The following is a 14,186-nucleotide window of genomic DNA, read 5'->3' as shown; positions in this document are numbered from 1 at the left end:
TGGACAAATAATGCTGAGTTAAGCTGACTAGTCATTAAAAAAATCAAAACATATCCTACTCTAGGCCCCTTTTATACCACCATGGATCTGTAATACTTCCAGAAGTTTCCGTGGTAACAGCTGTTCACTTTAGTACTAAGTAATCCCATGTGAGTGAAACTGTCAGTGGGAATGTGGTTGGTTCTACGCCCATCATAATCTTAAGAGAAGGAAACATCAAAACCCCAGAATTTAATGAACTATTAACCTATTTAGTGGGCTCACTATCCCATGGTGAATTATTCAGATCCTTAGTGTTTCCTTTTTACTGTTGATTTTAACAAAACAAATCTTGAGCATTGAGTAAAAAAAAAGGAAGAAAAAAAAATTCAGACTCAACTCTCCCGCTTTTGACTTCAGTGACTTTGGTTAAGTTATGTAACATCTTGGAGCCTCAGTTTCCCCATCTGAAAAATGGGGTAAGACCACTTTGCTCACCATACAGGGATGCTGTGAGGCTCATAATGAGAAACAGAGTTTTTTAATGCTCTAAAATGGGTCTTAAAAAGACAAAAATTTCCTGGCATTTTAGTATTGCCACCAGGAGGGGATTAAAAAAAAAAAAAAAACAGATGAAATCAAAATATACTCTTCATAGCTCACCCTGATGAGAAGAGATAAAAATTGCTGTCTCCACTGAGACATTAGGATTATCAGTGGCTTTTTCTTTGACCTTTCAAATGTATTTTATGTAAAGCGAGATCAGAAGAGAAGGTTCTGAAACTGAAAGAACAAAGACTTGGCATTAAGCTGTATAAAATCAAGCACGGAGGAAGAAATAATTTGTGAAGCTGTGCCTGTCTACTCGATCCTCGGGCTGCTCTACATAGTTCTCACCACCTCTAAAAAGTAATTTTACTCTGTAGAAAATAGGGATCAGCATTCTTTTGCTCACTCAGTGTTGAGTAGTTGTACGTTCTCATGCCAGTACTTTTGTGAGCGGGTCTGTGTAGCTATGTGGGTGGCACAGGACTCACTGTGGGAAGTGAGGACTGCCCTGCCCCTCATCCTGAGTGGTGCCCGCCGTGGAGACAGAGCTCAAGGATGACATCATCAGGAACAAGTCACCTTCCTGCCTTGCAGGAAGGCATCTCTTGGGCAAAGATATTGAGAGACTGCCAAGTGCAGAGAAGAGAGACCACAGGTCCCCAGCCAGGACACAGAGGCCGCGTCGGCGGTCCCTCCCACCTTAAAACTTGGGAAATTCTGCTGATTCATCCTCACACAGCAGAATTCTCTTGGGAGGGGGGATGGGAGTGCTAGGAACACCCTATGCTGTGTGACACAGACAGGGAGTCCCATAGGTGTTGCCCCAAAGCTGCGGAGCTGGGGTCTGAATGCAAGTTGGGTCCAGGTTCCCCTTCTTCCATCTGTGTACCAGAACCCTAGAGCCAGGAAACAGGGATGTAAGGGGGTTGAAGGGTGATCTTGTCACATGTTGCTCTGTTCCTTTTCACTGAGAAACCTGCTTCATGAAATGCATTACTTCAAGGAAAATGGGATTCCTGTGGCTTGAATATAAATGGAGTCTGGGACTTCTTAGCAGATTTGAAGGAAAAATTAGCATCTACTGTTCAAGGAAAACCCCCCAAGCTAGTAACTTCTCTGGGAATTTCCACCATCAAAGGGGCTTCTGGGGAGAATTCTCACTGGAGAGGGCAGTGCCCTGCACCATGAAATGTGACAAATATGCAGATGTCCTGGCTGTTTCTTTATTTTTCTCCATAAGAAAGGCTGGATTAGAGACAGGTGGAGGGGAAGGAGGAGCTGAAGGTTCCCAGCAGCCTCAAGTACTGCTCAGTTCCAAGTAACTGGTGGGTATCAACCCTACCTTGCAACTCTGCGCACTTTAAGATGTAGTTTCCATTTCACCTTCTGAATGTTGGCTAGTTGACCCCCCAGTCATGTCTTCTCTTCTCTGAACTATGAGTGGATGAGGACAGGCTCTGTCTTAAGCAGTTATATTCCCCAGTGGCTAATAGTAGGAGCTTGATATTCTCTTGGGGAATGAGTGAATGAATAAATGATTGGGTTTATTCTGTCCCTTACTGTAGTCTACTCTAATGGCCCATTTTCTTGTCTGTCTTCCATCCCCAAAACTGGATGTTGGATTAGGGCAGGAGCTGTCTGCTTTGCTCACCAGAACTGTGTATCCCAAAGTCAATGATAGTGCCAAACCATAGTATTTAAAATATGAAAGGGAAGAAGGGATGAGGAAACCTGAGCCTCTTAGTCTTTCGTTCACTTGGAGAGGACAGATTAGCACATGGAATTGTTGCAGGAAGGCAGACCCCTTCCAGGGCCTGAAACTGGGCTCTTGTCTAACACTTGGAAATGAATTGTCCAAGGAGACACATGTGCTGACAAAGCAAGAGATTTTATTGGGAAAGGGCACCCGGGTGGAGAGCAGTAGGGTAAGGAAACCCAGGAGAACTGATCTGCCACGTGGCTCACAGTCTTGGGTTTTATGGTGATGGGATTAGTTTCCGGGTGGTCTTTGGCCAATCATTCTAATTCAGAGTCTTTCCTGGTGGTGCACACATCGCTCAGCCAAGATGGATGTTAATGAGAGGGATTCCGGGAAGTGGACAGACATGCGGTGTCTCCTTTAGACCTTTCCTGAACTCTTCCGGTTGGTGGTGGCTTATTAGTTCCATATTCCTTATCAGGATCTCCTGTCATAAAACAACTCATGCAAATGGTTACTATGGTACCTGGCCAGGATGGGTGGTTTCAATCAGTGTGCTTCCCCTAACAACTCCCCGTTGAGAGACTTCATACTCAGGATACTTCTTGGGAACTGGGGCGGAGGTCTCTTTCTTCTGTAACTTCTTCCTGCTGTGCATGGGTGTAGGCCTGCCCACAGAGCAGAAGTCTCTCTCTGCCAGATCTAAGTTGAGGTGTTCACATCTGAAGACAGCTTCTACCCTTGTAGTAAAAACAATTTAGTTGGCCCCTCTCAGAGATGAAATAGACAAGGGCCAAACAGGAGACCTAACAGGATGGTCAGCTCTGGTCCCCAGAAACAGAAGGCAACATTTGGGGTGAGGGTTGCAGGGTTTGTGACCTTTTTTGTTTGGTTGATGGTGAGGCAACAGAGCTGTGCTCCAGGAATCTTGTGTTCAGTCTGAAGTTACCATCCTCCACCTGTGTAGGGGCTCAAAGACATTGTTATGCATATTTCTTTGAGTAAGAACCAGGACTCTGTCTGGAGGCTGTACCAACCTTTGATTGTTTCTCCTGTTTCTGTATCCCCTCCCTTCCCTGATTAGCAATTGTTTGGACAGAATGACCATCAGTTAAACTGATAGCTGTGACAGTTCAGAAGGTGCGAGATGCCCACAATAGGGGAGATGATGTGAGCTGGAGATGGGTTGCCTGGGACTGAGAGGACCAGAAAGCTGTGCCCCAGGAAAGATTGATCAGGGAACTGATGATATGAGCAGTTTTGTGGGGACAGTATTGGAGAGCTCAGAGGCTTCTGAAAGGAGGAGTTAGAAAAAGCATCTAACTGATCTGTGTTACTTGGGCTCAGGTTATAGGCAGGGAACAATGGGATGTGAGAGTTCTAGGTCCCTTTCTCCCAACCTCTCTGCCTGGAGCTGGGCTGCTGTGAAACAGATGCAATCTGGCTTCCCAGACAAGCCTGTCTCGGCTGGCAAAGCAACCCTAGTGACACCTTTGCTGGTCCGCTTGCTTTCATCTTTAGACACGGGAGAAGTGCTTTGCATTTTAGTGGCAGAAGAATCCACTTGAGTTGTATTGATAGTTGGGTCAGCAGACAGAAAGTTCTGGGTGATGGTGTATAAACCCAAACAGAAACTGAGATAACAGAAAATATATGTTGGTCTTTGCTCCTGCCACCTGGCACAGAGCTCCTCACCCTTATAATTTCCTGAGTGATAAGAACTAGGAGCATCTTATTCTAATATTTGGTCTTTGACCCTGTCCCTGACACAGGGCTCCAAAATCCCTTGTAAATTCCTAATCTGTGCAAGTTCGAGGATTCCTAGTTAATCTGTATGTACTAAAAGTTTCACCAGTGAAACAGTATCTCTAATTCCCTTTATGGTAGCCACCCCTCCCCCAGGCATAGTCACATGGAAAGTGATGAGGTAACTATGTCGTTTGGAGAACTGACATCAGATGTTAACTCACCCCCTTACAGAGTTTGTTTTTGATTAGTTGATAACTAACCATCAGAGGATAAATAACCATCTCTCAGATTTGAATTAAAACTGGTGTACCTACCTATACATTACACAATGCCTATGCTGAAATATTTAAAAGTTAATTACAGACCACATAGCACAGAGAATTATGAAATTTTCTGAGTTTAGAGAGACTTTATTGTACACGTGTGGATGGGATCTTCCAGGGCAGTGAGGAGAAGCTGACACCTGAGTGCCAAGGTACCAAAACTGGCTGACTGGACCACCAATGTGTCAGGGATCTCCCCAGCCCTCATTCTCTTTAGTTTCTGCCTTATCTTCTTATATCCTGGATTATTTTAATAACTCCTTAGCGAGTCTCATGTCAAATATTTTCTGATCAATCTCCTCCCTTCCCTTCAGGCAAATCCATTCATTTCATAACCATTTGTGTACTCTCTCTAAAACAATCTAATATGGAACTTGATGGTTTAAAGCCTTTCAACGGCGTGCCCACTCTATTCTGAATAAACTCCAAGCCTCTTAACTTGGCTTAACTACCCTACCTGCTGTAAATTACTCCCTGTAACTTTACAACCTACCACCTCCTGTAACCTCTTTCTTGCTGTTGACACTTGGATCGGGATGGAATGTTTAGGGTGACCATCTTGCCCATTTCATCTTGTTCATGCCTCAGTACATTTGCATGAGACCTTCTCTATTTTTCAGAAGACTGATGTCTCAGTGCAAGTGATGAGTCAGGAAGGAAGAGAAAAACTCCTCCTATGTCTCCCTTTTCTCTTCCTTGGGCCCTCAGACAATTAGATGATACCTACACTTGTTGGAGAGGGCAGTCTATTTTACTGAGTCTTTCAACTCAAGTGCTCATCTCATCTGCAAACATCCTCACAGACACATGCACAAATAGTATCTAATCTGAGTACCCATGTCCAGTCAAGTTGACCATGGAGGCCACTGTTAACAAAATGAAAGAACAAATCACATTAGAGATAAAATATTTTCAAGGCATACATCTGGTAAAGGGCTTATGTCCAGAATACATAGAGAACTCTCAGAAAGAAGACAGTCCGGTTAAAAATTGGGCAAAAGATTTGAACAGGATAAAGGTGGTTTATACATAGACAATAAACACCTTAGGATGTTCAATATCATTATCCATCAAGGAACTGTAAGTTAAAACCACAATGAGCTACAACAAAGCACCTGTTAGAATGCAGAAAAAACTGAGGATACAGAGTGTTCATGAGAATGCAGAGCAACCAGGATTCTCATAAGATGCCGCTGAGGAAACGGTACAACCACCTTGAGAAACAAAGATAAAATTATATTCACCATGAGATTCAGCAAATCTACTCCTAGATATTTATCCAAGAGAGCTAAAAGCTAAAAGATAATGTTGTTAAAGTGTTCTACTCAATATGTCAACAATTTTGGAAACTCAGCAGTGATCATAGGACTGGAAAAGATCAATTTTCATTCCAATCCCAAGGAAGACTAATGCCAAGAATGTTCAAACTACCATTCAATTACAGTCATTTCACATGCTGCTGCTGCTGCTGCTGCTGCTAAGTCGCTTCAGTCGTGTGCAACTCTGTGCGACCCCATAGATGGCAGCCCACCAGGCTCCCCTGTCCCTGGGATTCTCCAGGCAAGAACACAGAAATGGGTTGCCATTTCCTTCTCCAATGCTAGCAAGGTAATATTCAAAATCCTTCAAGCTAGGCTTCAACAGTACATGAACAAGATGTACAAGCTGGATTTAGGAAAGACAGAGAAACCAAATAGCCAACTTCTGTTGGATCATAGAGAAACCAAGGTAATTTCAGAAGAACATCTACTTCTGCTTCATGACTACAGTAAATCCTTTGTGTGGATCTCAACAAACTATAGAAAATTCCTGACGAGATGGGAATACCAGACCACTTTACCTGCTTCTTAAGAAACCTGTATGCAGGTCAAGAAGCCACAGTTAGAACAAGACATGGAACAACAGACTGATTCCAAATCAGGAAAGAAGTACAATAAGGCTGTATATTGTCACCCTGCTTATTTAAATTCTATGCAGAGTACATCATGCAGACTGCTGGGCTGGATGAAGCACAGCGGGAATCAAGATTGCTGAGAGAAATATCAACAACCATTGACAGGCAGACGATACCACCCTAATGTCAGAAAGTGAAGAGGAACTAAAGAGCCTCTTGATGAAAGTGAAAGAGGAGAATGAAAAGGCTGGCTTAAAACACAGCATTCAAAAAACTAGAATCATGGCATCCATTCCCATCACTTCATGGCAAATAGACAGGGAAAAAGTGGAAATAGTGACAAATTTTATTTTCTTGGGCTCCAAAATCACTGCAGATGGTGACTGCAGCCATAAAATTAAAAGACACTTGCTCCTTGGAAGGAAAGTTGTCACAAATCTAGACAGTGTATTAAAAAGCAGCGACATCACTTTGCTGACAAAGGTGCACGTAGTCAAAGCTGTGGTTTTCTCAATAGTCAGGTACAGATTTCAGAGTTGGACCATAAAAAAGCTGAGTGCAGAAGAATAGATGCGTTTGAACTGTGCTGTTGGAAAGACTCTTGAGAGTCCCTTGGACTGCAAGGAGATCCAACCTGTCAATCCTAAAGGAAATCAAACCTGAACATTCATTGGAAGGACTGATGCTGAAGCTCCAATACTTTTAACACCTGATGGGAAGAGCCAACTCATTGGAAAAGACCCTCATGCTGGGAAAGATTGAAGGCAGAAGGAGAAGGGGATGACAAAGGATGAGATGATTGGATGGCATCACTGACATACCGTCAGCAAAAACAAGACTGGGAGCCAGTCAAGTATGCTTAATTGTAGTAATGGTTATATGATTGAATGCATTTGTCAAAATTGAGAACTATGTACCAAAAGTTCATATTTTACAGGGCTTAAGTTATCTCTCAATAAAAATTTTGAAAAGATTTAAGAAAATTTAAGAATTTCTAGTACTCTCAAAACCTTGAAGATTTCAGGAGCATGGAACTTAAATCCTTAACTTTCAGAAATTCCCTTTATACTTGTTGGAGGTGCCTTTTGCCTAATAATTACTTTGTTGATAGTCATTTGTTTTTGTTCAGCAGGATGATCATGCAATTTTCTGTCCCTCTCACTCTTCCCCTCTTTTTCACTCTTTTCCCTTTTCACTCCCTCTGCCTTTCATGCCTTTAGATGTTGCTGGCAGTGGTTCTGGAGAAAGAGGTACTCTTTGTGAACTGGATTCTGTGGAGCTGCAAGGCCACATTGTATTGAAAGTTCTAGAATGAGTTTTAACTGCTTAAGTATGTTTCTGGAGACTTGATAATTCATATGGAGGATACCAGATATAGCTGTCAAAGGCTGCCCTGTTTCATCTGGCAAACCTGTGTCTGGGCATCCACAATCTGACTTACGTAAAATATGGAAATTGAGGGCAGCCATTGACTTCATGGGAAATAGATGGGGAAACAGTGGAAACAGTGTCAGACTTTATTTTTTGGGGCTCCAAAATCACTGCAGATGGTGACTGCAGCCATGAAATTAAAAGAGGCTTATTCCTTGGAAGAAAAGTTATGACCAACCTAGACAGTATATTCAAAAGCAGAGACATTACTTTGTCGACTAAGGTCCGTCTAGTCAAGGCTATGGTTTTTCCTGTGGTCATGTATGGATGTGAGAGTTGGACTGTGAAGTAAGCTGAGAGCCTAAAAATTGATGCTTTTGAACTGTGGTGTTGGAGAAGACTCTTGAGAGTCCCTTGGACTGCAAGGAGATCCAACCAGTCCATTCTGAAGGAGATCAACCCTGGGATTTCTTTGGAAGGAATGATGCTAAAGCTGAAACTCCAGTACTTTGGCCACCTCATGCGAAGAGTTGACTCACTGGAAAAGACTCTGATGCTGGGAGGGATTGGGGGCAGGAGGAGAAGGGGACGACAGAGGATGAGATGGCTGGATGGCATCACAGACTCGATGGACATAAGTGTGAGTGAACTCCGGGAGATGGTGATGGACAGGGAGGCCTGGCGTGCTGTGATTCATGGGGTTGCAAAGAGTCGGACACGACTGAGCAACTGAACTGAACTGAACTGAACTGAACTGAATTGGCATCAAGGATATGGCTATACAACTGCAATGTTGGGGAACAGGGGCCAAACTCAGGCAAATCTTAGACAAATGGAGGAGGGAGCTAGAAGTTTGAGATCCATAGAGGGCACTGCTTGTTCCGTTTGAAACTAGTTGCTAAAAAATGTTTCTCTCACTCTCTTTCTCGCAACTGTTTTGCAGTAGACATTTCCAGACATTTACAAAAATAATGTTTGACTTACTCCCATCACTCAGCTTCAAAAAAAACTATCCATTTATGACCAACCTTATTTAAACTATATCCCTACCTACCACTTACCTTAGGTTATTTGGAAGGAAATTTCTAGATATCATATCATTTCTTCTGTAAATATAATAGTTCAGTATGTATGTAAAATGTAAATACTGTTTTAAAATAACTATAATTCTATTATTACATCTAAAAATGTAACAGATTCCTTGATACCATTAAATGTTAATATTCAAATCTCGTAAGTGTCACTGTTGGCTTTATTTTATGTTTTGTTTGCATCAGCATGTTTAAAAATTATTTAAGTCAGCATCCAAGCAAGGTCTATACTTTATTTGGTTATTTTGCCTTTTATGCCCTTTTTCCTGCCAGGCTTCCCAGGTGGCGCTAGTGGTAAAGAACACGTCTGCCAATGCAGGAGATGTAAGAGATGTGGGTTGGGTCCCTGGGCTGGGAAGATCCTCTGGAAGAGGAAATAGCAACCCACACCAGTATTCTTGCCTGGGAAATCCCATGGACAGAGGAGCCTGGAGGGCTACAGTCCATAGAGTCACAAAGAGTCAGACATGACTCAAGCGACTTAGCACCTTGCCTTTTTTAATCTATAGGTTTTCTCTCCATTTATTTTTATTCTAATAAACTATTTTTAAGAACAGTTTTAGATTTATAGAGAGTTGAGAAGATGTTTAGAGAGTTTTCATATACCCTATATATACGTGCATGGTGACTCACTGCAGTCGTGTCCATCTTTTTGTGCCCGAAAGGACTGTAGTCCACCAGGCTCCTCTGTCCACGGAATTCTCCAGGCAAGTATACTGGAGCGGGTTGCCATGCCCTCCTTCAGGGGATCTTCCCAACCCAGGGATCGAACCCATGTCTCTCATGTCTCCTCATTGGTAGGCAGATTCTTCACCACTAGTGCCACTGGATATAGGGAAATCACCCTATATCTAGTTTCCTCAATTATTAACAATATTTATATAATGTGTTTATTACAAAGAGTGAGCCAATGTATCAATAGATATATTGTTATTAACTAAAGTCTAGCTGTTATTCAGATTTCCTTAGATTTTTACCTAATGTCATTAACCGGCTCCAGGATCTCATAAAAATATGTTCTATTTAATTACGTCTCCTTAGGCCTCCCTTTGACTGCGACAGTTTCTCAGACTTTGGTTTTAGATGACCATAACAGTTTTGAAGCGTACTGGTCAGACGTTTTGCAAAATGACTATAAATTAAGATTTGTCTATTTTTCTCATGGTTATACTGGGGTTATGGCTTTGGGAGAGAAATATTAGGGAGGTAAAGTACAATTCTTATCACATCAAAGGCATATTAACATGCCTTACCATGCTAGATTTTGACTTTGACCACCTGACTGAGGTACTCTTACCCATTGTAAAGTTACACTTTATTTTTTTATCATTCACACACTGTATTATTTAGAATAAAGTCCGTATACACCACTCACACTTAAGGAGGAGGGAATTATGAGCCAACTCCTTAAAGTCAGAGTATTTATATAAATTACTTGGAATTCTTTTATTTGGGAGATCTGTCCCTTCTTCCCATATTTTTATCTATTCAACCCTTCATTTATGTTTGTATAGACTCATGGGTACTTAATTTTATTCTTTTGGCTATAATCTAATGCTACTTTATTTTACTGCTCAAATTGGAGACTTCTTCAGTTGATTCCTGTATCCATTTATATACCCCCATAATTGTCGTGGGTTGCTACCTTGCTTGTTTCTGATCAGTTCCATACTTTCTAGGCAGAGAAGGCAATGGCACCACATTCCAGTACTCTTTTGCCTGGAAAATCCCATGGACGGAGAAGCCTGGCAGGCTTCAGTCCACGGAGTCGCTAAGAGTCCAACACGACTGAGCAACTTCACTTTCAATTTTCACTTTCGTGCACTGGAGAAGGAAACGGCAACCCACTCCAGTGTTCTTGCCTGGAGAATCCCAGGGACGGGGGAGCCTGGTGGGCTGCCATCTATGGGGTCTCACAGAGTCGGACACAACTGAAGTAACTTAGCAGCAGCAGCATACTTTCTAGGAATATAAAATACTCCAGTTTCATTTTTATATTTTTTAACCAGTCCTAGGATTAGGCATTCTTCTCAGAGGCTGTGGTTTCTTTTTTTGCAGAATAGTATTAGAAGCCAAAATTTAGTCTCTAGGAGTGCTCATTGCTCTAGGATTTCTCAACTGACAGAGCAAAATAATGTAAATGTATATACTAACCAGTGCATATATATGCATATCAATAAATATTAATATTTCTATATGTAACCATCTGTGTCTGTTATGCTAAACATGTGTTCATACTGATATTTGCAGTTTTAATCCATTACCACAAGGATCATTCTGGCCTCCTTCCCTTGTTTATCTATAAATTTTCACTTCAACAGTGAAAAACCTGGCTCCCACTATCCACCATCCATTTATTTAATTATTTAATTCCAAAATACATGTATACAAGTATCATAATTGTTAACACAAGGAAATAATTTTGTCAGCTAGAATGCAGTGCTTATGTGCAGATCCTTTTTCTTTTAGCCTTACAAATGCCGCTCGTTTCCACAGTTACTTAGGTCACTTGGCACTTAGGTTAAACATACACCAACCATATAATCTAGCCACTGTACCCCAGTATTTACATAAAATTATACACACATGTTGATAGCATCTTTATTTATAACAGCAAAAAACTGAGAACAACCCAAACTGTCTATGCATTGATGGGTGAACAAACAAATTTGATACATCCAAACAAAGGAATACTATTCAACGATAAAGGAGTGAGCTATTGATATGTGCACAATATATATGAATCTCTAAACTATTATACTGAAAGAAGACAGATACAGTGCCTAATATAGTACATACTATGTGAGACCATTTATATACAATTTAGAATATGTAAACTAGTTCCCTGGTGGCTCAGAGGTTAAAGCGTCTGCCTGGAATGCGGGAAACCCTGATTCGATCCCTGGGTGGGGAAGATCCCCTGGAGAAGGAAATGGCAACCCACTCCAGTACTCTTGCCTGGAGAATCCCATGGAGGGAGGAGCCTGATAGGCTACAGTCCATGGGGTCGCTGGACATGACTGAGCGACTTCACTTTCACTTTCAAACTAGTCTGTGATTTTTTTTCTTTTTGATTTATTTTTTTTATTGAAGGATAATTGCTTTACAGCATTTTGTTGTTTCTGTCAAACCTCAACATGAATCAGCCATAGGTATACATATGTCCCCTCCCTCTTGACCCTTCCTCCCATCTCCCGCCCTATCCCACCTTTCTAGGTTGATACAGAGCCCCTGTTTGAGTTTCCTGAGACATACAGCAAATTCCCATTGGCTATCTATTTTACATCTTATTTGAGGGAGGGTGTTAGTTCTAAAAGGTCTTGTAGGTCTTCATAAAACCATTCAACTTCAGTTTCTTCAGCGTTACTGGTTGGGGCATAGACTTGGATAACTGTGATATTGAATGGTTTGCCTTGGAGATGAACAGAGATCATTCTGTCGTTTTTGAGATTGCATCCAAGTACTGCATTTCGGACTCTTTTGTTGACCATGATGGCTACTCCATTTCTTCTGAGGGATTCCTGCCCACAGTAGTAGATATAATGGTCATCTGAGTTAAATTCACCCATTCCAGTCCATTTTAGTTCGCTGATTCCTAGAATGTCGACGTTCACCCTTGCCATCTCTTGTTTGACTACTTCCAATTTGCCTTGATTCATGGACCTGACATTCCAGGTTCCTATGCAATATTGCTCTTTACAGCATCGGACCTTGCTTCTATCACCACTCACATCCACAACTGGGTATTGTTTTTGCTTTGGCTCCATCCCTTCATTCTTTCTGGAGTTGTTTCTCCACTGATCTCCAGTAGCATATTGGGCACCTACTGACCTGGGGAGTTCCTCTTTTGGTATCCTATCATTTTGCCTTTTCATACTGTTCATGGGATTGTCAAGGCAAGAATACTGAAGTGGCTTGCCATTCCCTTCTCCAGTGGACCACATCTGTCAGGCCTCTCCACCATGACCCGCCCATCTTGCGTTGCCCCGCAGGCATGGCTTGGTTTCATTGAGTTAGACAAGGCTGTGGTCCTAGTGTGATTAGATTGACTAGTTTTCTGTGAGTGTGATTTCAGTGTGTCTGCCCTCTGATGCCCCCTTGCAACACCTGCCATCTTACTTGGGTTTCTCTTACCTTGGGCGTGGGGTATCTCTTCACGGCTGCTCCAGCAAAGCATAGTTGCTGCTCCTTACCTTGGATAAGCAGTATCTCCTTACCACCACCGTTCCTGACCTTCAACATGGGATAGCTCCTCTAGGCCCTCCTGTGCCTGAGCAGCCACCGCTCCTTGGATTGCTCCTCCCAGCCACCGGCCCTGGCGTTGGCCATGGGTGGCTCCTCAGGGTCACCGCCCCTGGCCTCAGGCATGAGGTGGCTTCTCCCGGTGGCCCCTGACCTCAGACGCGGGGTGTCTCCTCCTGGCCGTCACTGACCTCAGATGCAGTGTAGCTCCTCTCAGTCGCCACCCCTGACCTCAGACGCAGGGTAGCTCCTCTCGGCCGTTCCTGCGCTGACACATCCTGAAAGATGTTGCTGTGAAAGTGCTACACTCAATATGCCAGCAAATTTGGAAAACTCAGCAGTGGCCACAGGACTGGAAAAGGTCAGTTTTCATTCCAATCCCAAAGAAAGGCAATGCCAAAGAATGCTCAAAATACCACACAATTGCACTCATCTCACATGCTAGTAAAGTAATGCTCAAAATTCTCCAAGCCAGGCTTCAGCAACACATGAACCGAGAACTTCCTGATGTTCAAACTGGTTTTAGAAAAGGCAGAGGAACCAGACATCAAATTGCCAACATCCACTGGATCACTGAAAAAGCAAGAGTGTTCCAGAAAAACATCTATTTCTGCTTTATTGACTATGCCAAAGCTTTTGACTGTGTAGATCACAATAAACTGTGGAAAATTCTGAAAGAGATGGGAATACCAGACCTCTTGACCTCCCTCTTGAGAAATCTGTATGCAAGTCAGGAAACAACAGTTAGAACTGGACATGGAACAACAGACTGGTTCCAAATAGGAAAAGGAGTACGTCAAGGCTGTATATTGTCACCCTGCTTATTTAACTTCTTTGCAGAGTACATCATGAGAAACGCTGGACTGGAAGAAGCAGAAGCTGGAATCAAGATTGCCGGGAGAAATATCAATCACCTCAGATATGCAGATGACACCACCCTTATGGCAGAAAGTGAAGAGGAGCTAAAAAGCCTCTTGATGAAAGTGAAAGAGGAGAGTGAAAAAGTTGACTTAAAGCTCAATATTCAGAAAACGAAGATCATGGCATCCAGTCCCATCACTTCATGGGAAATAGATGGGAAACAGTAGAAACAGTGTCAGACTTGATTTTGGGGGGCTCCAAAATCACTGCAGATGGTGATTGTAGCCATGAAATTAAAAGACGCTTACTCCTTGGAAGAAAAGTTATGACCAACCTAGATAGTATATTCAAAAGCAGCAACATTACTTTGCCGACTAAGGTCCATCTAGTCAAGGCTATGGTTTTTCCAGTAGTCATTTATGGATGTG

The sequence above is a fragment of the Ovis aries genome, chromosome 4 (assembly GCF_016772045.2).
Source record: "Ovis aries strain OAR_USU_Benz2616 breed Rambouillet chromosome 4, ARS-UI_Ramb_v3.0, whole genome shotgun sequence".
NCBI classification, from domain to species: Eukaryota; Metazoa; Chordata; class Mammalia; order Artiodactyla; family Bovidae; genus Ovis; species Ovis aries.
This window is presented reverse-complemented; position numbering follows the sequence as displayed.